The sequence below is a fragment of the Syngnathus acus genome, chromosome 9 (genome assembly GCF_901709675.1).
Source record: "Syngnathus acus chromosome 9, fSynAcu1.2, whole genome shotgun sequence".
Taxonomy (NCBI): Eukaryota; Metazoa; Chordata; class Actinopteri; order Syngnathiformes; family Syngnathidae; genus Syngnathus; species Syngnathus acus.
The window spans coordinates 2,258,900-2,284,108 of NC_051094.1; the positions used below are offsets into that span (position 1 = coordinate 2,258,900).

Consider the following 25,209-nt stretch of genomic DNA (forward strand, 5'->3'; position numbering starts at 1 on the left):
CTTCATTCTAGAGGTTAATTTTACCTCCACCTCTGTTGCTTATTTAGGTTGTATGCTTGTGGGTGTGAGATAAATACACACGCAGGACTGTGCAGGAAATTAGGACTGGGAAAAAAAAAACGATATACAAACGAGGTGTGTCAGAAAAAATCCAAGAATGATTCCACCAATAAAAATTCAAATGACAAACTTCTAATTTCTTCTAGTCAGAGTGTAAAGCAATTTTGTAAAACTAAAGCTCAACCAACAAAACTGAATTAAAAAAAAACAGTCAGACTTAATAGAGATTTTTTAAATCAGTTTTCAATAGCCAAGTATGATTAAAGCAATTTCAAAGTCACTATATGTAAATGATCCATTATATCATATACATGTATTATTAAAATGTCAATTCTCAGCTTTTCTATCAATGGAAGATCATTTCTCTGGAACATGATGTGCTCCTCAGAGGCTGAAACCAGAGGAGATGGTTTGAACACAGTTCCAACAGCAATTCTGAAAATCACTGCTGGGCTCCCTCTCGACAGGTCAACCTGCCAAGAAGCAAGTTTAAACGGGGGAAAAAAAAACAGTTGAAAAGAGTAAATGTAAATTCCCGCTCGAGTAGAAGCTTTCCCTGGAGATGCGTTAAAACAAGAGTGACGACGAGACTGATGACAACTCCATCCATGGGGAAAAAAAGGTGTAAGAGACGCTTTCTTGCCAGGGTTACACAAATTATAGCTTTCTGGTGAAAGTGTGAGGGACATTTACGGGTTTCATGTTTAGTGACGCGGAAGTTGGGAAATTTGTAACGTATATTCAGGCACTAGGCCCCTAGATTGAGCACAATTCCAAATTGCAGCAGATTTACATGTATTTGTATTAATGGAGTCCAATAACCGATTAAATGAACAAAGTATATAAATATATAATGTACTGGCGACCTTTTGCTTGTTACATTATCTTGTAGCGCTAACTGCTAACTCTTTGGACTTGTATTAGCATTTGTAGGTAGCATTTTTAGCTAGCATTTGTATTCGTATTAATGGAGCCCAATAACTGATTAAATAAATTAATTATAAGTATTTTTGTTCCTTATTACCGTATTTTCCGGAATATAAGGCGCACCGGACTATAAGGCGCACCATTAATGCATCATGTCAGATTTTTTATCCAAATCATATCATTCTCCATTTTATCTTTTTTATTTCAACTTCAGATGCAACAAATTACTTTATAATCACAAAGAAATGATCCATAGTCTTTTTGATTCATGATTCATAGTCTTCAGCGGGCCACTTATGATTGATTTCATGACACAATGCTTCAGGCCAGTTTAAATTTAGGAATTTGGTCCATATTTAAGGCGCACCGGACTATAAGGCGCACTGTCGGCTTTTGAGAAAATGTTAGGTTTTTAGGTGCGCCTTATAGTCCGGAAAATACGGTACTATTGAGAAATGGTGTTTGTAGAACGCTTGCATAAAAGCTGCCTAGTGTCTACCACGGATTCACTGCCATATAGTATATATATTAGCATATCACTCTGTGGACTGTGATATTGCTTAATGCACTCTGACTGGAACATCATCCAGGAAACATTCATCTTGTTTTGTTTTTTAGACACAAACACGGGTACATGTGTCGGTTTTGCGAATGTGTCTGGTAAGAGGCTCTAAAAGCCGTTAATCATAGTGCTGTTAGCAGGCGTCCTTGTCCTCATGTAAAAAGCTGTGAATCACAGCAGATTTCTTTGGCATAGCGTGCGCTCCGTTATGGCAGGTGTGTGTTCCCCAACAGAAATGAGACCAAATGCAGAGCAGAACTGAGAATGGTACTGTTCTTTGGTATAGTCTGTCACTTCCCACACTTCTCCAGGTGCAGCAACTTGTTTGTTCTTTTTATCCGTTTGGCAATTTCGAGTTCTCATTTACAGAACTTTGCCATTCTTAACATTTTTTATTTTTCAAAAAAAACAATCATTTTGGCCAATGAAGTGGCTTGTGTCAATTGTGAATATTAGCATATGCCAAGAGCGACTAAAAATTGGACAGTGGGCCACTCTTGCGTAAGCCTCTAGAGCGAAGCCTTTGGCTAACGACTTCTTCACTAGCTAAGGTTCTTGCACGGTGTAAACATTTAACAAATGATCACATATTGCAAATGTGACTTGCAAAATGCGGGTATGAGTTGTTGTTTTTCTCCATAATTATTATTGTGATTATTATTATTCTAATGACAGCATACTTTATATATTTCTATTTGTGTTTATGTTTCTGTCCCCAAAGTATAGCTCTCTCATCTTTTATACTATGTGACTCAACTCCCTCCCTTTTTCTGTGCTTCACCCTTTGGCACATACACACACACACACACACACACACACAAACCTGATTATTTCTTTGGACATTAGATTGAGTGACGTTCATTTCCTGGATCCTTTACCATGAGTCTGACCACTACTTGTGTAACGTCTGCCCTGCAAAAAGTCAATAAATTATGTCACGGCCACATGCTTTCTGTCACATTTGTCGAAGGACAGTTGTCACAATGTGATTTTGAGATTGACGTTCATATGGATGGACCAAATGGCATCGTTCTCTGGTTTCACAAGACGTACATTCCCAAACTTTACCGAGCATTTAAGGGCATATCGCATTATTGAATAGCTGGTGCATAAACAGTGAATGGATCGTACAATGGAGGATATCGGTGGCTATCCTATATTCTATTTTCAATATTTCTAGATTTTGAATATATTAAAATTGTTTCTTTGACTTTCAAAATAAATGTACACTCAGGTGTATCTGAGCAGCTTGTAGTAGCTTATGGATTTACAAGTAACGCAGTTTCTTTCTCAACTTTATCTAAAATGAAAACGGAAAAAAAAAAACGACTACACTTCCAAAGCACCAGTCCGTGTGCACCCACTGGGTATTTGAAATGGGCGTAGGAGACTTTGAAAAGCCGCTAAAGGTGATCAGGTGGAAGAAAACCGCGTCTGCAATTGTAGCTTTTGCCTGCCACCTTTCCGCCCTGCGTTGCATCCCTGCATCACCTCGCCTTGGGGGGGGTTGAACAACTGTTCTTGATGGGGGGGCAAGTGTTCCCTCTGTTCTTTCTCATTGCCTCTAGGTGTACTACCGACTTTCACTACCCTGGCGATCTCCTGCCGCCTCGCACTCTCGCAAGGCTTTCACACAAACACGCAGACACACACACTCGCAAGCTGTGCAGCATGTGAACCCACTTCACTCTGTGCTCAGTCTCTCTCTCATCTTCCTATATGGGGCTCTTTGTAGCCGCCGTGCCTGAGCTTGCTGAGGAGAAGAGCGAGAACAAAGCCAAGGAAAAAGAAGGGTGGAGAAAATAAGGCAGGGTGGGCGAGGGCTGGGGAGGGGATGAATGAGAGAGGAAGATGGAGAGGGAAGCAAGCTTCTGTTCACATCGCAGCGAGAGCGTCGCCTGTTGTTGCTCTCTGTACGCCGCTTGACGAGCGTCTGCGCCACAGCTTGATGTGGAGGTTGTCCCCAGCTGCGGAGACAGCAGATCGGAAACGTGGCGCGTACTCTAATTAGACGGGCCTAAGTGTGTTGAACTGAGAGAGAACCCTAGAGCGCCAACAAATGCTGCTTGGCCCCCTGCAAACGGAGCAGGAGGAGACCCCCAGCGGTAATTACAACGTTTCACAAACCAAGCAAGACAGCTCCAGGAAGTTTTCAATCAGAAAAGACTCCTTTTCCACTCGCTCGGGAGCAGGGGAATGGTTGCATTTCATTAGCCTGGGGTCCATTAGCGGAGGGTCCGTTTATAAGGGGAAGGCGGGGCATCAGCTTTATTGATGACAATGCATTTAGTGTTTCATTAAAAAAAAAAATGGACATCCAGGTGATCCACATGATTTTTTTAGGGTCAGTGGATCTTTGTTCGTTAGCGTACAGTACTATGACAAAGGATAAGAAGCATAAGGAAGTTGAACTCAAATGTCAGATTAAAACTGTTGTGATCAAACGGAATGCTAAAACGTTAACAAAATCCATTTGTGTTTTGTTTTCTGTTCGTAGGACACATTCGTGCCCAAGAATGACATTGCAGCTTTTATCATCATCCGGAGACGGCGGACGCCATTTTGCGAAGGTACTGTAATTTAAAGTACCGTATTTTCCCCACTATAAGGCGCACCGGATTATAAGGCGCACCTTCAATGAATGGCCCATTTTAAAACTTTGTTCATATATAAAATGCACCGGATTATAAGGTGCATAGAATAAATGACTGCAATCACAATATAGTAACACTCGAAATAGTGAAAACAATAACAATATATGTTGCTCAAACGTTAATATCACACAACACACAAAATAAACACGTAAAGCTTACTTTTATAAGTTAGTCCTCATCCACGAATCCATATTGGTCCATATATATGGCGCACCGGATTATATGGCGCACTGTCGGTTTTTGAGAAAATTGGAGGTTTTTAGGTGCGCCTTATAGTGCGGAAAATATGGTACATCATATCCCGTTTTATGTCACCGGGTAGACGTTTTGGTTGTCTGTAAAAGAGTTGTAGACTGCAAAAGTTGGGTCATAAGTAAACATGGTGCTGAGATAAACAGGGAACATCAAAAAAGTATGCAACTGTGATCTGCCAATGAAATTAGATTGTCAGCGTACTAATTAATTAGACACAGAAACCGTAACTGGATGTTATGGAAAGGTAAGCACGACTTGTTTAATTGGAGTGTAGCCAGGCGGTTGAATTGTGATTCAAAGTCTATAGATCAATAAAAGTGGTGTAAAACATCAGCAGATTTAATTGGAAATTCAACTTCAAGAATAACCCGTACGAGACGAGGTGGAGGAAAGGTGACAGGAGCCGTACACGCATTATGCTGCAATTACTGTATACTTTTTAAATTATGCACGGTGACAATAAAAATAAAGTATGAACTTCACAAAAGCACTTTTGAACATATTTATCTAGGAACTAAATGTTGAAAGCAGGCAGTAGATTGCAATGTTTTTCTTTGATTCTTAAGTGGATGTGAAATGTGGTGCCTGTAGGGGTTTGGACAGTAGCTTGTTCCAACCGAGAAAGTGTTTGATGTTTGTTGACAAGACAATGTGGAATTCTGCACTTGAGATTTTGCATGTGTACAAAATATAAGACGGGATAATGTCACGACTTCATTCCGCTAATTTTGCTGCGCCTTTATCTCTCCGATTGCGGACTACTATGACGACAGTGTGCTGCTGGGACGGCAGAATAAAGCACAGAATTTTGTTTTTTGAAGGGTGAGATAAAATTAGATTATAAACACCGGTTAAAGTGTGTATGTAGTATAGATATTTTTTTTCTGCAAAAATGCACATTAGCGTATAAAACATTGAAATGCACAAGACACACCAGGGGGTGAGATGATGTTTTTCCCCTTGATAGCACGTTAATTGATGTCTGTGTGTGTGTGTGTTGAGGCTCTTTCACCTGTCTCAAGTTGTCTCTTGCTGTCACTCACAAACACACACACTGTACACACATGCAAAAAAAAAAATAGTGCAGTACTTTACAGTAATGATTCCCGACTGGTGGGTCGGGATCATATTTTTCATTTGATGGCTTTACGTTTTTGGCCTAGAAATGTTTTCGCAAACTAATTATGACTTTAGCATTGTGCTAGCATTGGTTAGCATAGGAGGCGCATTCAAATTTGAGTTATGTCACAGGAGCTGTGAAATATGCTTAGCATGCATCCCAAACTTAAACTTTTACTTAAAATAAAATAAATAAATTAATTAAAAAATATACCGTTTTTTCCATGTATAATGCGCAAAATTTAACTAATTTACTGTCCTCAAATCTGGGGTGCGCATTATACATGGGTACATTTTTATTTTATTTTATATATATATATATAAAACCAGAGAATGATGCCATTTGTCAGATCATGTAATCCACCAATTTGACTTCACTCTTTAAATGACAAGGAATAATTACGTCGTCCTTATTTTTCCAGCACGTCTATCCCTTTACGCTTTCTTGTTTTTGGCGTGCAGAGTGGCAGTTGTTGTGGAGCGCATGTCAAATCATCTGTGCAGTTACAAAGTGAATCATCTAAACTTGAACTCTTTGGATTAGCCAAGGATGCTGTAGCACGGGTGTCATCCTTGATTAGAGTTTTACGAGGAAGGTGAGCAATATGGGACACCTATGACTTCACTGCCAGACTTGTAAAGATTAAACACAATTTTCAGTCTTCAAGTTGGATTTGTTTGTGAGGGATTTTGCTTCTTCCTGAATTTTGTTTGTGTTATTAGTGTCTTGGTTATTGGTAGGAATGTTTTTTTTCCTTCATTTTCTTACATGTAACTTACAACACTTGTTTACTTGAATGCTATTTATAGCTCGAGTCAATCCCACCAAGATATATTACCGATACAATGTGAAGCATAAGCATAGTTTTATAATAATCTTTGGCAGCATAATTTCCTCTAAAAGAATTGTAAGATGAAAAAAGGCTATGTCGGATCAATTTTATAATTTATACAATGCGTGTTCAGGGATCGCAGCAATTTACTCAGCCGGGCTCACTCTCGTTTTTCCATACAATGTTAGTTGCCAATATGTTAATTTCTATAATCATTTGCATCTTTATCTGCTGTTCCTTGTAAAAGCCACTTAAACTTCACGCTATACAAGGTAATTACAAGCACACTAAAGAGCTTTTAACCGTATCAAAAATTAATGAATGTCACATTTATTTGGGTTATCCAATGCTAAAACATGTTTTTCATGCAAACGCCACATTTCCTTCTCCTTCAATTCAATTAAATGGGAATATCATTAAAGGCAGCAAATTTACAGTTTAATTTGTGTTTACTATTTAAGCCGCTCCAGAGCTACAGAAACCCCTTCCTCTCTAAGTGGATTAATTAATTTGAATCAATAAAGTCCAGTTGCAGCCCCCCCGCCTCCCCTCTGCAAATAAATAACACCACACAAAGCACTATCAGCTACAGTGAAGGCCCAGGCTTTTGCTTTTCTGGCTATAAAGCAATGTTTTGCTGAGACAGTTACTAGTCGTCAGTGATTCGACGCGGCCTTCTGCTCTTTCAGCGTTTGTGCTTTTGTGTTGGTTTGCTCTGTTGTGGAATTTAAGTTTCGGTTCTATATTCCCGTAGAGGTGAAATGTTTGGGAAATGTCGTTGTGTTATTAGTGTGATTAAAATGTTTGTGGTTAAACTCACTGGACTGGTGTATCTACGTGGAAACAAGAAGGTCGTTGTTGGTAAATAAAATGGTGGACTTTAACTTTATGTTTACAGACATGACACCCACTATTGTCAGAGATGCTACATATTCATCGCTGTTTATTGGGAAATGACTCGTCCTACTTATTCCGAATGTATTTTAAATGTGCGTTTTGCACTGGCAAAGCTAGAGGGTGGGCCATTGGGGGCACTGACCTCCCCAGACAGGTACCTTGCTGCTAACATTGCTATGCTAGCAATCTTAACGCAAAATGCTTATAGGTAACTGTGATCATCACACAACAAGCACAAGAAAAACTGGAGTGTTTGTTTCCCGTAGGTGGAGAACATCCAACTGCCGCAAGCAGACAGCTTTGTATGCTTACAAAATTCGGCCAGCCTGAAAAATTCTGATGTCTTTTTCTTGAACCTGGAAAACATGAGCTGAATTTCAAGTTCATCTTAAGAAAATATGGATTAAAGACACAGTCAGTGCTTGACAGGCTTTGTGTTGAACAGCATGCAAGCGAGTTGCCGTGTGAGTCACTAAGACTGCGTTGGAATGCAAAATTCATGTTCAGAACAATGCTCAGCCTCCACATGTCAATGCTAAACATTGCTTTTGCTGTTTTACTGTCATTTTACATTATTGGAAAAGCATAAAAGTGTCTCGCTCCGTCTTAACACATGGAACAGCTCCGGTGGATTACGTCCCGTTTCTGTTTGCACCCTTAAACTTGTAAAGCAGATCAGTCATGGTCCGTTTCATTCCAACTTTCAATTAAGGATTTACTACAGCTGTCTTTAAGCATAAAGATTATTTGAGGTGATTTGTGTCGACTTTCCCACGTGTTTTTTTTTTTTAAGAGGAAAACCTAGTTTAGTTTCGATTCCCTTCAGAAAGTGATTCTAAAAATGGCATTGACAGATGACTTCATTCACAGCCAGCAATTTGAACAAATCATTCAGCGGCGACTTTGTGATGTAGGAAACGTGATCTTACATCAATCTTGACATATACAGTATGTAGAACACGTTGCTTTACACCACTGCTGTCAGACTTCTGACAACAAGTCCACGACTCTTTCTTTCCTTCTCACTTCTATCTGCAGCCATGGTGAGGAATCTAATGCTGAGGTGTTGCATTTCTGTTTGTTTAAGCATCTGTCAGAAGTCCACTTGGGAAAATCGTGGAACACGGCAAGCTTTTAGCAACGTTGTAACATGGTAACTTTAGCACGCCGAGCGACGCGGCCGAACCCGAATGACCTGTCGTGCAGGGGGCGGGGCTCTGGGACTGCTTTGTGGATTGGTGGCAAACCATAACAATTTTAATATACGGATGGAACAGCCAATGAACAGTCATTTAAATCACAGATTATATTTTACTATTCCAAAATCACACCTGTCATACTGCAATGAGAAAAAATACAGCGCGGAGACTCTGTTAAGACTTCCACGTGCAGATGGTTGTCAAAGAGTTGCTGTTTGTTTTTTGATGCGTGGAACAGACATTTACATTATTAAATCGTCACATCTGTGTTGTAAAGCTGCAGCCAAACATGTTCCATGCGCTTTGATCAAAGTCGCAAGAAAATGGAGAAAAAATATGAGTGGGTGCCCTCTACGCTTACAAGGATATTCTCAAAGAGTAAAAGAAAAAAAATGATTAGAGGCCTCCCTTCAGTTATGTAAAAGCTAAAGAAAATTATTTTTGGGCTGCCAAGATGAAGATATTCCTATTATGCGACCCAAAACATAATCATATTAATATGAATATTATTATTAATATATATTGTAATAAAAAAAAGAGTTGGTGAAAAATATATGATTTATTTTATTTGAAACTTATTCATTTATTTTAAATTTTACTAATTTATTTGAGAAGTGTTTACTATTGATCGACCTCCCAGTTACGTGTTGTAAAATTTTTCGGGCTTGCTCTCATCTCATTACTTCTCCTGCTTAGTAAAGTTTGGACTCGTGTATTTCTTTAATTCAGGGTATGGCATAATTAATACAATATACAGAAGATGTATTTGGGACGTATCACAGCAAGAATGTTCCCCATTCATTGCAGTTCCAAAAATAAAGTGAAAATGAAAAAGTGAAAGAGCTGAAGAACCCAATTATACCTTTTTTTGTGCTTTTTAGTGCGACGAGAGTGTCGGTCAGTGGGACACTTCAACCTAAAACGATGTAATGGGTGACGACTCTTCACATCCATCTCCCCAGAACAGCACCAAAAAAAAAAAACCTTAAATGTCATTTTGTTCTGTTCCAACTTTTTCAGAATGTTGACATAATCATAGTCATATTGACTACACAATGATCCCTTCAAACAATTCAAACCTAATCCTCGAGCAGCGCCAAGACACACGGATGGTCCGGGGACATGCATCCATCTGTCAGTCTTTGCTCACGCTTTGCTGCTTCCTTCCTCCGACAAATTTGACAGCTCCACGCCTCGGCTAGATTAGAAAATTATACAAACGTTAGGGTGGAAAGGTGTAATTGAAGATGGCAAAAGGGCTGATTGGGAGACATTTAAATGATTATTCTTATGCGTTCAACACGGAGGGCGTGTGGCAGAGGCCGCACAGAGACTCACTTTGAAATGATTATAGCAGCTGACAGGTGGTTGACAAGTCCCACTTTCCGAACTCAAATTTTTTTTTTCCTCGTGATGCATAATAGTTTTGTGTACGTTATCTTTGAGTGCGCTTGTTGTACAACAATAAGGTTTTGTCAAGGTTTAGCAGAAAAAAAAGATTTTCAGCTTACAAGATTCAAGCCAGTTCAATTTAATATAAATCAGGGAAACACAAAAGTTGATGTTATTTATTCTCATTTTAAAACAATTCTACTCATAGAAAGTAAGCTTAGGCTTCCTTCTACTCCCTTTTGAACAAATATGAATTTACTATAAAGGGAAAATTATAATGCAATATCATTTTTTCCTTTTTTAATGTTCTATTGTACTATGGAGTTATCATTTTCTGTATTTTTTACTTTTTTCTTGTATTTCTTTTAATGTTCAAAACAAACAAGTTGAATTAATATCTTGTGGGACTAAATAAAATTGTAGAGTGTAGAGTCACGACATACTGAGCTCTAAATGTGTATATGTACTATACATAGCTCAATTCCTACCTTGTATCATGATCAACAATATTACCAAGTCTTTCTTGGCCCGTGTGTCTTGTGAAAATTCTGTAGTTATAATAATCTTATTGCTAAGAACAAGCCAAACAAATAGAAATCAAAACAAAACCTCTTACTTGGCACAATTTGCAAAAAGTGGAAAGGGAAAAAATAGCTGTGTGCCTTTGTCCACAGCCTGTGTGGCTAAGTGGTGGGCCAAGTAATATCCCAGCAGCCACATTAACAGAAAGCACTGACATCACTTGCATTACAGCCCGCCTGCCATGACAGTATCTAATGGAAGAAACAAGACACCTTTAATGAGGACACTAATTTAAGCAATATCACACTGGGCGCTTAAATATGAATCAGATGAAGCTGTGACAGTACCGAGAAGGCATAACAAAGCACAGGCATGTCTCCTCTAATTGTATTAAACTCTGTGTATTTTTTTCCATCTTCACCCCCAAGCATCCAGAAAGGACCAAAAAATACATCAATGCCCTCAAAATATTACTACATATTACAATTTTTTTTTTTTCTTCAGCGCATGACTTTGGCAAGTGTACACGACGTACGCTGCAATGAAACCCATATCACTTTTTCCCCTGACGTCGTCAAAAGTTTCTATCTATGTGGTCCAAGTCAGAGTTGTGTTCTGTCATGTTAAACACAGTTGACAGAGAAGCAAGGCAACACCCTAAACCTCTGGTCGGAGACTTTGTTTGCCCTCGGCACCGACGCACTGTACGCCCTTCATTTTGGTCTCGAAACTGCCGACGGTGACTGATTTGCTGTATGCCACTCATATGGTGCCAGTGTTCAAGTCATACTTAGTCAAAAAGTGCAACAAAACATGCTGAGGCACTTTCTAGCACTGAGACCCATAAGCTGGAAAACAAATGGCAACTTCAACTTTTAAGGGATGACAAATAAATCCATTTATCAAAGCACATTCAATAATAATTGTACTGTTTATCTGTGCAGAAAATGACCATGTCTGATGAAAATGCTAGTTCGACATTGCAAATAAGAACCTGGTTTTAAATGCATTATAAAGAAAGGTTATGTAAATACAATCAATACATTTAGATTTTAGGTAGAAAGGTTGTCATGCCAGTGTAGGAGAAGGAAAGAGGTTTTGTGTCAAAGAGAACATGGACTGAGAGCATGGAGTGCAAAGGAAAGTGTTCTGGGTTACCATGGCCACTGTAAATGTGTGTTGTTGTTTTTTTTGTACTTAAGCTACAGACATGGAATAATACAACGACCCAAGCTCAAAATGTTACTTGATTTTGGTTATTGAATGTATAGACTTTGTTGTGTTAATCTCATTTGTCTCTTGGAAGAATTTTCACATTTCTTACTTGGCGTTATTAGAATTTTGACTTTTAAACTATCAAGCCAGTTCTCAGCCCATGTTAGTGCAATACATGGCTGTAACCAGCAGAGGCGCTGTTGACTAATTGGGTATTGTTAATCTGCTCAACATGACACCCGTATCGAAACAAAAGTTAAGGACTTTCAGAGAGAGTCTCTCATCCAGATAAAAAAAATAACGAATTGATAGTTATTTGTACCAATTTTGTCAAATGACCTCAGTCCAGAGCAATATGCCAGAATCAATCATACGTTCCAATACACAATTACAGATTTACATCTCCGCAGCACTGCGCCATATAACACTCAGATTTAACAGTTATTGAATTAAAATCAAAGCACAGCAGGTTTTCCTCACACTCGCCAAACAGTAGTGTCCTTTGAGGAAAAAAAATGTCAGAGTGCACTTAGAGAAGGAACAGTGTGGGATCAAGAGTTAGCCATGGCACCAGTCATAATCCACCCTTCAAAAGAGCCAGATGGAGAGGCTAAGGTTTCAGTCCAAATATTGTTTTTGGATTGAGGAGCACACTGGCTCTCGCGCTCTCTCCGTCCCGCGTATCGCTCTCACCCAAACTTACAGTATTCTTTAGTAGTCTCCTGTTCTGGCTAAGACTTTACCCGTTGTGGTTTATCAGGTCCTGCCTCCCAAAGCCCTCAAGGCTCATCAGGACCTTGTTGGGTCAGCCCTCGTTAATCTGCCCCCGGTTCGGGTCAGGTTAAGACCTGGCTCGGTGTTTATCAGCCATATCAGATCTGGAGCGTTGACTTAAGGTCAGCACTTGAGATCCATCATTTTCATCATGAATCACTCTCAATGTTTTCACGGAGTGTGATTCACCGTGAAAACGTCGCTTAGAGTTGCCTGAGCCAGGGGGTCCTAAATCAGCAGTCTTACCCTGAGACGCTCGATAAACATACAGTTCCAGAGTTTGTGTCTGGACTGGCGGGCCTGTGGGGCAGAAAGGTATGCGCTTCGCGGGATTGTGCCTCGCCTCATTCTCCAATTTTTGAACACACACAGAGCGACCTTGTGTGGAGCAGAGGGCTGAAGTCAGCGCGCCCTTTGGACTGCAATGCTGGCAAAAGAGGAAAGCACGCAAATTTGCACACAAATATTCACTTGAAGGCCTCAATTTTCAATCTTTTTTTCTTGTTGGGGGCAAACGTACTTAAGGATTGCACGGATGATTGTTGTACTAAACAACAATTCCACTCTGATATTTAGTCCTTAAACATTTGAGTTGTGCATGTCATTATTTTAATGTTAGTCTAAATCAGGGGTGTAGACTACCTTCATTTTAAATGTCTCAAAAGTATTCCCGCAATGACATAATTACTTGCATTATACCAAAGTCCACCCTGTCCATTTCTTCACCTTAACTTCATGTCTTGCTTTTATCGCCTCCCGTTAGGAAAAATCATCCTCTCGTCTTGTGTTTCTAACAACTACCGTTTAAAAAAAAACAAACAAAAAAAATAATGGGTGTGCCAAAGTTGGTGTGTATTAAAGCTAAAACAATGAAGGGGCTTTACTGGTAGCGGCGCCACGTAACGGTTACTTTGATCCTCGCTCGCTGTTGTCTTCTGGGCCCGTCGTGATTCAATTAAGTCTCACCAGCGTGCATCGTCTTACCGCACGCACCCCTTGCCCCACCCTCGCACATTACTGAATTCCTGTCCATGAGGTCAGCGCAAATATCGGAGCAGACTGACGCTGAATGTAAAGTAGCCTTGGTGTTAGAAATAACCAAAAACAAACGCATGACTTAATTACCCATGCCCAGAAACATGTAAACAATACAACCAGATCAATGCAAAATCAATTTTACAGTCGGGGAGCACATATACTTATCATCTAGGGACACCGCCATTTTTTTTTTTTACTCCTCTCAAAGCAGAATTTGTTTAATTTTCTGGAAAAAAAAATCTATATTGTACTCCTTTGCATCCCTCCACTTTAAATTATGATCACGATTTAAGAGCAGAATTGTCATTTGCATGAGAATTTGGCAGCAGCCCTTTTAAGTTTGATTGAAATAAAAAAGATCCGCTGACACCCGCTCTGAGCTGCTCTAAAACCAAAACAGTCATAGAGTAATATTGTGCTTGTTAAGCGTGTTGATAATTGCATTCAAGTGAATGAATCATTTAGCAGGAGAAATGACTTGGAGCAGCAATGTCAGCAATTTTGGAAAACTCATAACTTTCCTCTTGGATGGAGGTGTATGATTTTTATCAATTCCTGAGTCCTGCTGTGGCGATTTGGGAGGGGGAAAAAAAAAATGTCAGCAATACAAATGCATAATTAAATGAGCTCATAGTTACTCAATTATAGGCGGGTACCACTTTGCATGTTATTTGGACTCCAGATAAGATGCTATCGATGTTAGCTAATCTGTTGCCTCGGATAATTTATCATTGGCATATTTGGGTGATGCGGGTTCTGAAAGGAAAGCTTATTCGTTCATGATTTTGGCAGCGTCGATAACTTGGGTCATTAGCGTGGAAAAGTGGTTATGTTTAAACCTTGCGAGGCAGCTGGAAAAATAAATGATCTTGCAAATCAATTTTGCTACTTTGCAAAATGATAGCAATTTTGATGACTGCGCCAATTAGCGTCTTACGTGCGTTCTAGTCATGGAAACTAAAAAAATGTCGACAATGCCTTCAAGTGGGTGCCCAAAACACTTCACGGTAACTTTTCAGTTTGTTTTTTTCACACAATATTTCAGGCCCATATTTGTTTCAATTTTGACGATTATGGCAGAGAAACACATAAAGACAGAACCCCATAAATTTCCAATGGGGTTCGAGTCACTCTTATTCCATGGCTATTAAAGCAGGTATTGGTAGTTTTGGCTTTGTGGGCAGATACTAAATCTAGCTGGAAAATAAAATCATTGTCTCCAAAAAGCTCGTCAGTAACGGGAAGCATAAAGCGCTCGAAGATTTCCCGGTAGAAATCAAATGACATTGCTGTCTGTTGGCTTCTCCAGTTTTCCTCCAGACCTTTAGTTCCAAATGAAATACATATAGGACTTTCTTCCCAAAGTCACTTGACCAAATGCAAGGAATGGCGTCTGATATAGGTTAGGCACATGTGAAGGTGAAAGGAGGGAGGGACATCTGTTTCTCACCCGGGCGACGCCCGCATTCTTGCGAGGTCAGAGATCCGGGCTACAGTATGCATGAGGTTTGTGCGTGGGGGTCAAGGCTGTCACTGATCCCCCCCAAAGGCTAAATTTACCCAATGTGTGATTGACAGGAGCAGGTGGATCGAGTCGGGACAGTGGTTAGGTGTCTGGAAAGACATACTTGATTTCAGTTCAGATGCGGAGAGACATCGGGGCAAACGCACAACCCAAATTCGGGGTTTCTATTCAAAGCCAGCTGGTCTGGCTTTATCACATGCTGGGCATTTATTTTGGGCACTTTGTGGGCATTTGTAGTTTTTCCATTTGTCCTCTTTTGCGTTTTTTTTTTTTTAGTTTTTTAATTTGAATTTATTTGGGCCTCAGCTGGTGCTGTAGGGTATCACTTCCTGGTGAAGCAAAGAAACGGCACGGGTAAGTCGTCCGTTTTTCTCCCAAATCAAATTGAGACCTCACAGTGGGGCGAGGCTTCCAAAACTGATTTTTTTTGTTATTCCATCCTCTTATTCGGAAATGTTTTGCTTGATTCGAATAGATGTCTTTGCTTGTTTTAGTAAATCGGGACTTTGTCATCGACAAGACCATTATTGTTTATTCAGCCATTTTTTTTCCCTGCATTGGCACAGCACAATGACACTAGAGACGCTCCGGCGACAAAGGCGTGGTCGCGTCCCAGCTGTTGCCAATCGTCTCCGTTGAACACTTTCGGAAAAGGTGACAAAAAGCACCTGGAAAAGTGTCTTAAACTTTTAACGTCTCTGGTTTTTATACCTCCGAAGCAAGACAAATGGTCGAAGGCGTGAAAGTGTAACTTAATATAGTGTTATTTCTCCCTTTCTAATTCTTCACAGTCAGTTTAGGTTAGTGCTACATTTAAGGGTAATTGCTTAGAACATCTCCGTACGCAGTCTGGTGAGAGAGAAACGGAGCTACGACATGCTGCTAGCTTGAAAGATGGAGAAGATTCACGCTTCAATAAGAATACGCATCACGGGGTTTGGTGTGAGATGAAGTTTGCAGGCAAAGAAAATTATTTGAAGCAGCTTTTATTCTTGTTGAATTGTTTTGGGAGGCGAAATTAGAAACGTTCAGAATCACTCCGAATCAAACGAAAGGCCGTGTGGTTAAATACTTTGTTTAAAATGTTTTCAACTATTTTGGGGGAAACGATTCCAACATTTCAGTTGAATTCATAGCAAAATTCTGAAAGTTTTGCCTCAGTCCTCGGTAATCAGGAAGAGTTACCGTCTTCTCACATCGAGCTCGGAAACTTGGAGCCAGTTTACAGTAACTGTTCAGTCTTCCCGTATTAGCTTTTCTACCCTCTGAATTCCGTCGCTTTGATGGGCAGCCGAGTTGAGGAAACATCTTGTTTTCTCTCTCCGTCGGGAGGTTCGCGCGCTTAAGTATTTGCCGAAACTCACCTCACCTCCTCGTTTCTCTTCATTTCTGCTTCATCACGTGACTCGGAAAGCGATTGTCTTGAGCTACCGTCCCTGGTCACGTCCATGAATTCAACCATTTTTTTCAATTTTCTCAAAGACATGCCTGTGAGTCTTATGGATGTCAAGTGGAATGTTATTTAATCCGTATCTGCTGTTTGAGGTTCTGACTCGGGTTCGTGTAAATAAACGTGAAAGGTTTTGATACAGTATAGCCGTAATTTTCTGTTGTTGACAAGTCTTTTGCTAAGGCCTCTGACAGAGCGCAGGCCTGTAGTTAGTCGTTACTCCAAGTGTGTTGCCGGAGAAAGCACATTTCATTTTTAAACAAATTATCACTGAAGAGCTCTTTTTTTTTTCCCCCTCACATATGGAAGCAGTTACTTTTTTTGTGCATGGAAAGAAGTGAGCGCGTCTTTTTTTCGGTCAAGCCGTAAGAGCCTATCGTATCATTGTTTTACCCTCCTATCTTTTTTGAATATTTTTAACATTTCCAACAGTCGTCCGACCTCCTGCGCAGAAACTCCCCTTCCGCCGACCCCCCTTGAGCTCCGTCGAGGCCAGAAAATATCAGTATGAGGCTCCGACGCCGCCATACAACGGCAACGCGCCGGGGCGGCCTAAATCTACAAAACACGAGCGCTGGCGCGAGGCAGCTCTTTTGATCTGCAGCTAATCTCAGTTGCCTGCCTCCCCTCTGATCATGTCTGAATAAGAATGAGTTGGGGGGCCATCCTGGAGGCACAAAGAGCTTTAGACGCAGCCCCTCATCTGCTGAGATCCGGCGCGCGGTCGCGAAGGCTCGACTGGCGTGCGTCGGAGTCTCGTTAAGAAGCATCGTTGTTTTTTTTTTTCTTCACAGTCAGATGCTATCAGCTGCTTGTAGAGCATGTGGAAGAAGTAGCGTCACTATGCTGAGTGATCTTTAATTGTCAAGGTCAACAGCTGCAGGAGTAGCGGCTGCAGGAGTAGCGGTTACTACGACTATCGTGAGTGGAAACACTCGGAAGTGCTTTTGGGTTTTAGGCAAAGGTTTGCTTTGAGATTTGTGGCACCATTAAAATACCCCAGTTGTTATAACCCAATAACCACGACAAATACACGATATTGGTGGAAGTATGCACAAAAAAATAGCTCGTCAAAAGAGGGCGCTAGGTAGCAGTGCACGGCAACGTCACCTTTGAAAGACGCGCAATTAAATTATAAAAATTAAATATGATGTAGAACTTCCCTGGACAACACCGAGCAATGTTTTGGAATATTTTGCTCCTTTACTGTCAAGTCTAGCGAGCTTTAAAAAGTGTCAAATCAGCAACTCCGAGCTGCCTGCCAGCCGGCCCAGTGGCGTCGTGGTGCAGCTCGGTCATGGGACCATGGGGCTCTTCCTGTGATGTAACAGGAGCATCGGGAGGAACAAAGGCAGAGCTTGTTGTTCAGCTTGTGCCTCATCCATTATGCATAAAAGGTGTACAGTTAGAACACTGTTGGTTAAACACGGCACATGCAAAATGGCCTCCGCTGTCTCACGTTTGACACTGCTCTCGGTTAAGGAGTCGCGATGGTAACAGTCGTACCGTGATTCTGCAGGTGATGAGGTCCAGGGCAGCGTTCTGGTCTCTACAACAATATATAAGATTGCATATCATATCCTTAAATTTTGGTAAAGCCATTTGCTTGAAGTTTTGGTCTTAGAATTCAGATTAACTGTAAAATACCAACTGCAAAAATACAAAATAAATTAAATGGCAAGATGGAAGAATGTTTTCCTGTTTTCTATCTTTCCTATCATTTGATTTTTCTGTCATAAATGCGTAATTGTGAACACAGTGGAGAAAAAAATACCCCTTGAAACTGATATTCTATTTTATTAACAATTTTCTTCTTCTGTAATATGAGGCTACATGACTTAATTAAATGATTTTTGTCACCTTTGCTCTCCTAATTATGGTGCACACTGGTAAAATTCCCTCCAACTCTAATTACTTGTGATATTGCCCTGACTTTCATTACAAATCTGATTAATAAGAGGGGCCAAATTATACTTAATAAAATACTTTGAATGACTAACACCAAGAACAAAGGTCGATCTGCTAGGTTATATGCCACTATAAGTAGAATGTAATGTAAAAAAAAAAAAGTTAATTATAACTGTGATGGTACAGTGTGTCAGACTTATACTCCGGTGCGACTTATGTCTTTTTCTTCTTTATTATTCATTTTATGGCTTGTGCGACTTATACTCTGGAGCGACTTATACTCCGGAGAATATGGTATTTAGCACTTAATGGAAGCTTCTTTACCCACTTCTGAATAAACCAAGTTCAGATCTGGCTAGAGTTGACATCAAACTTGCCCCAATTGGGAGTGAGCACAGACAGAATGATGGAAAGCTGTAAATACTTGATAAGCATCTTTCAGATGTATGTGACACATAACAACGAGTGAGTGTTTTGTAATAGCCGGCTAATTCTCCGGAGCAGCGCTTGCCTGACAACATCTTCTCCAGTGAGTGGCAGCTTGTGTTTTCACGTGAGCCGGAGCCACAACAGATTGCGGCGAGCCTGTGCTGTGTGTTCCCGCATCGCCCTGGAAATGCGTTTGTGTTGATATCGTTTGCTTGGGACAGACATTCCTTTCTTTCCCCCTCTTTTACAGAAACACACATTTTATTTTTCGAGGCGAGCTTTTCTCTGTGCGTGTGACACATGCTGTGAAGTAGCTGCCAGGAGAGGCTTAACTAACAATCCGAGCGAGATCGCTATCTGTAAACCACACGTGTGTGTTTGGTCCACTCGTGTTGGCGCCCCCCCTCCTCCCAAAACACTTTTCCTTTACGGTGAATGCCAAACCTCGCAAAATTCCACTTGCCCAAACGCCTTAGGTGCGTAAAAACAGCGTTGCAATCAACATAATTGTTTGGCTAAACAGTTAATTTGACTTTGACTTTGAGACACACTTGCACACGCAGCAGCCTAAAATAATGAGCTTAGGATCACATGTATACAGTCTGTGATCAAGAGCTCAGATATGTATTGAGTTGGACAGGAAGTGTTTCGGAAGGCAAACTTATACTGTAATTACTTTCCATTTAGGATAAATCGCTTTGGCTGAGAATGACAGAAATGGCACAAAGTATATTTATTCAATCGACAGTGGAGTTGATTTGTTCGCACGCAACTATGCAGTGAGCATATCTCAATCATATTATGCGCTCCATGAAGTAGTCCGAGTCTGTCTTTAATGTTTTCATTCAACAATGTTTTGACTTGACTAAGCGCTCGGCAGTCAAATATGCTACAGCTCTCACTCATTGCACACTCCAATATAAATAATACCACTGATTACTTTTCGGCATTTAAAAACAGATTTATCGGAAAGGTTTCCATAAAAGCGGTTCAGATAATGGATGGATGGTTGATTTAATCGGTAAAAGTCAAACTGTTGCCATCGTCAAACTTTAATCGTCTGCTCAGACAACTTTTGGACTTAAAACTGTAAAAACAACTTTATTTAAGTGTCTTTAATTTTTTACATTCTTGTCAAAGGAGTATAAAAAAGGTCTTACTGTCTTGTCATATTAATGAAGACCGATATAACCTTTGACAAAACCTTTAGTCTTCTGTAAGAAAGCAGAAAAAAAATGTTCGGAAAAGCCTACTGAAACATCTGAACTTTATTTGGGGCTAAGTCCACTCCCATTTTCCATCAGCTCGAATCTGATTCTGAACACAGCCCTGTTCGAAGAGGGTGTGCATACTTTTGCAACCACATCTCATCCAGTTGGACTTTATACAGTACGTTGGTCACGTTATTGGTGTAGAAAGTTTTAAAATGACTCATCTTCCTCTCTATTACTGTTGGCCTCAGACTCTCATCCACTTATGGATGTACAAAAACACGCACACCGAATAGTTGAAAGTGTGTCGCACAGAAACAAAACAGTCACATTTACGTCAATGATGTTGTTCCTGCACACTTCTATGCAAACAATTACCATGTCAGTGACAGGTTCTCACTCCCCCTCCTCCGCCTCCGCCTCCTTTGCAGGTGCCAACCAAAGACGAACTCAAGCCTTGTGAACACTGAGAGGAGCTCTCAGATGAATGACTAAGAAAGCGACGAGACGGTACATGAAGGAACATTGAACGTGGTATGTTGTAAGAACACACATCAATAAGTGACCGGATGGATAGCTGCTGCAAAGCAATCAATCGGGTCTTTGTGTTTATACCATTGCATTCGTGATTATACCGCTCAACACATTTTTACTGAAATCAGGGATGAAAGTAAAAAAAGATTTTAATCAGTGTTAAAAATACATTGAAGCAAAGGCCATCTCTGATTAAAAAGTGTGTTGACCAGTATCATCCCAAGTCCGGGGAGGGCAGAGGAAATGCTATTAAAGATTAAAAGGTCAGGTGATGTTGTGAAGGTGGCATCAGACACCAGCAAGGTTGCATTACAAAAAAACGTAATGGTCACCCGTCAAGCAGATTAGACAGCTTGATTTATTTATCAACTGATTTGATAGGCAGCAATCGGGTGAATGCAGCACAAAGCTTACGCTTCACCGGTGAACTTGAAAGGTGCTTCTCTTGGTGTCAACTTACGCAATGAGGGACATATAGGGAGCTCTTTTTTCTCTCTTAGTACATTTCGGTATTAGGATCATAGAGCAGGGGTATCCAAACTTTTCTCTCCAAAGGCGACATAGAAAAAAACATTTTTTTTTTTTTTTTTTAAATGGATAGCTACAATCCTTCAGTGCGGAAAGAAGCACGTCAGCCACAAAGGTAAGTTTGATTGTTTTGCTCATTGTTGGATTTATTGCATCACTCGTGACCAAAGACCTTTGAAAAGAAAGAGCTTAGGAATGATGACGTTTGCTTTTGTGAGGTATTAAAGGCTTTTTTTGGTCCGGTCGAGGGGTCGCGTAAATGCAGACTTTGATGTCAAGGACTGGCAGCCTTGATGTGCCTGTACCATTTTCGACCAATGATGGCTCCATAAGTGGGTGCTTTTTTTGGCTATTTACATTAGCTTTGTTGTTACTTGATCGTGATATAAGGTGTAATACTAACTTGAACAATGTGGTGTTTTGTAACTCAAGCAATTTTTTTTTATTGAAGATGAGACGGCAATTATTTTATTTTCAGGGTTATTGGGTGGCCCCGTATGCCACCATAATAGCTCTGCCCTTGCACTGAGCAGATAGAACCAAAACAAGTAACCATTTTAAAGTTACTTGAGTATCAGTCGTCGGAAAATGTTCACAACTTCCTTTCAAGCCATGCTAAAAAGCACAGCACATATTCTTTAAAACAATGTTAATCATTATGATAGGTTGCCATGGCAATTAGATGCCCTACTCCTTATATTAAAGCAGTCGCATTGATGTCATTTTTAAATCTCTTTATTTTCAAGTAAGACTTGTTTTCCTGATGGGTTGAGTACAAACCAAACAAGCGCTAAGGCAGCACACGTGCAAAATCTTCCCTTTGACGGCCATATAATGTTCAAATAATAGAGCAGGATTATTACAAGGCCTATCTGCGATTCATCTTTGCACATAAAGACATGGCGATGCCTGTCTGGCGCTTATCTGAAGTGGCAAACTTGCTGCTTTAATTGTTATCGTCACGGCAGTGGAGTGGATGTTTTGAAATCATTGGGTTGGATGGATAAGGGCTTGCTAATTCCCCATGCTTACTGTCTGCGTCAGGCCTTATCATCTGAAGATAGCGCCTTCTTCCACAATGATTGGCGCCATGCGGGAGGTGGAACTTTTTTGACGGGGACCACCGGAAAGGGGGGGGGGGGGTTTCAGAGATTCACATTGCACCAAATCTGCAGAAGGCACACAGTACACAGGCTCTATACGAGGCCACAAGTCGTTTTCTATGAAAAGTACTTCTTATTGACTACAAACATCTGTTTTCATCTATCCATGCGATCGACGTATCGTGAGACGCACAATTAAATCTTCTCCCGCTAAACGGCAAAAGATCAAATCTGCATATCCACCTGTCGCCATTGAGCTTTGTGTTTTACGAAACGGGTCCAGCGTGTCACTCGCGTCGAGAGGTTAGGGTTAGTGTAGTACTTTATACATGCAACACAATGTCAAATTGAGAAATAAAAAGGGATGTTTTAATAAAACTCTTGCTTCAGGTTGCTTGCAAAAAAACTCCTAAAAAAGGGCTCCACAAAATTGGAAAGTTCCTCAAATGAATTCCAATTTTAATTCAATGGCTTGAAAATGATTCAATTACTTTTCTGAATTCACTTTTTGTCATATTAGTACAGTACTGTTTTATTTGTTTTGAGCGCTCAAGCTATTATTAGAGCAGTATTGACTATAACAAACCATTAGAGCAGACGTGCCTCTTTCATTAAAGTCCTGTTCCGGGCAAATGTGATCCCGCCCCCTTTTCTCAGTACTCAAAAAAAAAAAAAAAAAAAAAGAAGCCACGCGTTAAGAGGAAATAGAAGAGAGCCTTTATGGAAAGACTCTGTCACGACTAGTGCGAAGGAGACGAAAGAAACAAGACCATCAAGCAAGCCCACCCTAGAGCAAAGCAGACGTTCCACCATACACCGGCACCGATCCACCGGGCCTCGCGGTACCGACGGACACCCCTGCTGCATACGCGCCCCTGTCTGCGCACACGCTCACTGAGCGATTAGAGCGAGAGAGAGAGAGAGAGGGGGGGGGGGGGGGGGAGCAAGCGAGAAAGAGAGAGAGAGCAAGTGAAAGAGAGAGAGAGAAGGCGCTCTTAGTTCTCCGTGACATTGTCGAGACTCCCAGCGTGTACTGTAGATGACTTTTTCCCCTCCCAGCGGCGTCCTCTGTTAAGTTGCGCTCCTGGATTTTAAGTGCGCGCTCGCTCGATCGGCCCCCCCGAGTTCGTCCTCTTCAACCGAGCGGCTGTCTCGCGTCCTGTCAGTGCTGTGCCGTCCGGAGCCGGAGCCCGACCACCGGCGGACCTGATCGTCGCTGTTGGCAACCTTCTTCCACATTGACACTACCACACGGATGCGTTTTCTGGCTTCTTAAAGTAAGTACAAGCGAGCGCGCGTGCGTCGCTTTGGATAGTTGGGTGTTACTAAATTTATTTTTCCGTCGCTTTTTTTTTTCTTCTTCATTATCCACTCTTGTGATGCGCGCACCTCTCAACAAAGTTACAGTTGAAGACGGTGTCAAGTCATTAAATCGTTATTTATGGTCTATTTGGAGAGTTAGGCTCATCGTGTCCATATGCAGGCGCACACATCAACGTTAAAGTCAACCAAATGCACTTTATTGGACTTAATAATAAATAAAGAATAAAGCTGATAGAACATAACTCATACATCGGTAAGACATTTAATTGTTAACTTGACTTTATGTGAAAATAAACAGACCCTCTCTTGAAGGGTGAATCAAATTGTAATTAAATCTAAAAGTTGAATTGGAATATTGACCAAAGACACTGGAAGCAAGCTTCTATGGGTAATAGTGGGATCCGTGTATTGGTGCACTAATTTTTAATTTAAACAAAAATGACTGTAGTTTTTACAATTAAACTAACAGTCCTGATCAAATTTGAAAATAAGATATTGCATAGATAAATATTAATAGAGAAGAGGTCAATTATACCAAAGTGATGACAATGATGGCCCTTTCAGGCTGTATAAAATGTATCATTTGAAAAAAAAAAGAACTTGTATTCAGTTTCTTTTATTTGTAGTTTAGCGTCGTCTCATACAAATCTGAGTCTTAACAAAATTACCTTAATCGACCCACCAACTTTGAGTGGCTGACACATTAGAAATTAATTTGTGTATATATATATTTTTTTTTCAAATGACCACAGTTATATTTTAAAATACCCGAAGCAGATGTTTAATTATAAAGCAGCCGTAGAACTTCCTTATTGCATTCACTCTCGCGGTTATTATGCACACACACTGGATTAAAACAGGAAAAACACCCTTTGTTCCAATGACCCTTTGTAGTTGATGAAAGCTGGAGTCAACAACATACTTTTTAAAACGCAACAATTAATTTTAAAGTGTGAATTTATTTTTTTCCAACACCTCCAACAGCACGTCAGCCTCTAAATTGGATTTAAAAAATGTAATTGATCCATATTCTACAGGATACATTTCAATCTTTGTTAAAGTTTTTTTCCCCCTTTGTTTGTTTTACTTTTACAGTGAAAATAGTTTCAGTGTTAGCCAAATATTAGTTAGTCTCATTGCCCCCCCCCCCCCCCCCCCCCCCCCCTTCTCCCGTGGCCACGGTCAATGAAGTTGTCCTGTCTGGCCTGTTGCTCTCTTGGGATTTGGCTTAATCCGCTCAGAGGAAGGTGAGTGCTCGCATGTGGACCCACGATTACACACTGAGGACTCTGTCAGCCAAGCACTGTAATCTGAAGGACCCCGTGCAAGCACACACGCACACACACACACATGCACAGACAAAAAGCATGCCCTGTCCCCTTAACGCTCAAACACCCCAACACTGTCTTGACTACTTTTTGCCCCCCCTCCCTTTTCTCCCTGCGGCCAAATCATGTGGGATTTTGGGCGCTGATTCACAAAACCAACAATGACAACACGCACTTGCCCCTCTCAGAGAGGGATTAGAGGGTCACGTGGCCCTGTGATTGGCCGGGGCATTGAGCCGATTGTCAGGGCACTTTGCTGTACACTTGGGGCTCAGTGAGGCTTTACTTAAAGGAAGAACTTTGTGTGTGTCCACGCGTGTGTGTGTAAGACTTGAGCATAGGTGATATTCATTTTTTCCTTAGCGGGCTAAATTAGTGATTCTTGTATTTTTTATTATTTTTTTAAATGTCGCCGAAAATATG

The 25,209-nt window shown here is 40.7% G+C and overlaps 1 protein-coding gene across 21 annotated transcripts in view; it reads left to right on the forward strand.

Moving 5' to 3' along the window:
• Positions 1-4,100: 4,100 nt before the first annotated feature.
• mef2cb (myocyte enhancer factor 2cb) overlaps positions 4,101-25,209 on the forward strand; it is a 68,786-nt gene continuing 47,677 nt past the window's right edge. For 11 of the 21 annotated variants that reach the window (XM_037259893.1, XM_037259895.1, XM_037259892.1 and 8 more), the window contains exons 1-2: positions 15,071-15,326; positions 20,402-20,504. The gene's annotated coding sequence lies outside the window, so the exon portion shown is untranslated. Of the gene's footprint in view, positions 4,120-15,069; positions 15,327-20,401; positions 20,505-23,079; positions 23,413-25,209 lie in introns of those variants that run through there. The other 10 variants (XM_037259889.1, XM_037259894.1, XM_037259899.1 and 7 more) reach the window with 4 other exon arrangements.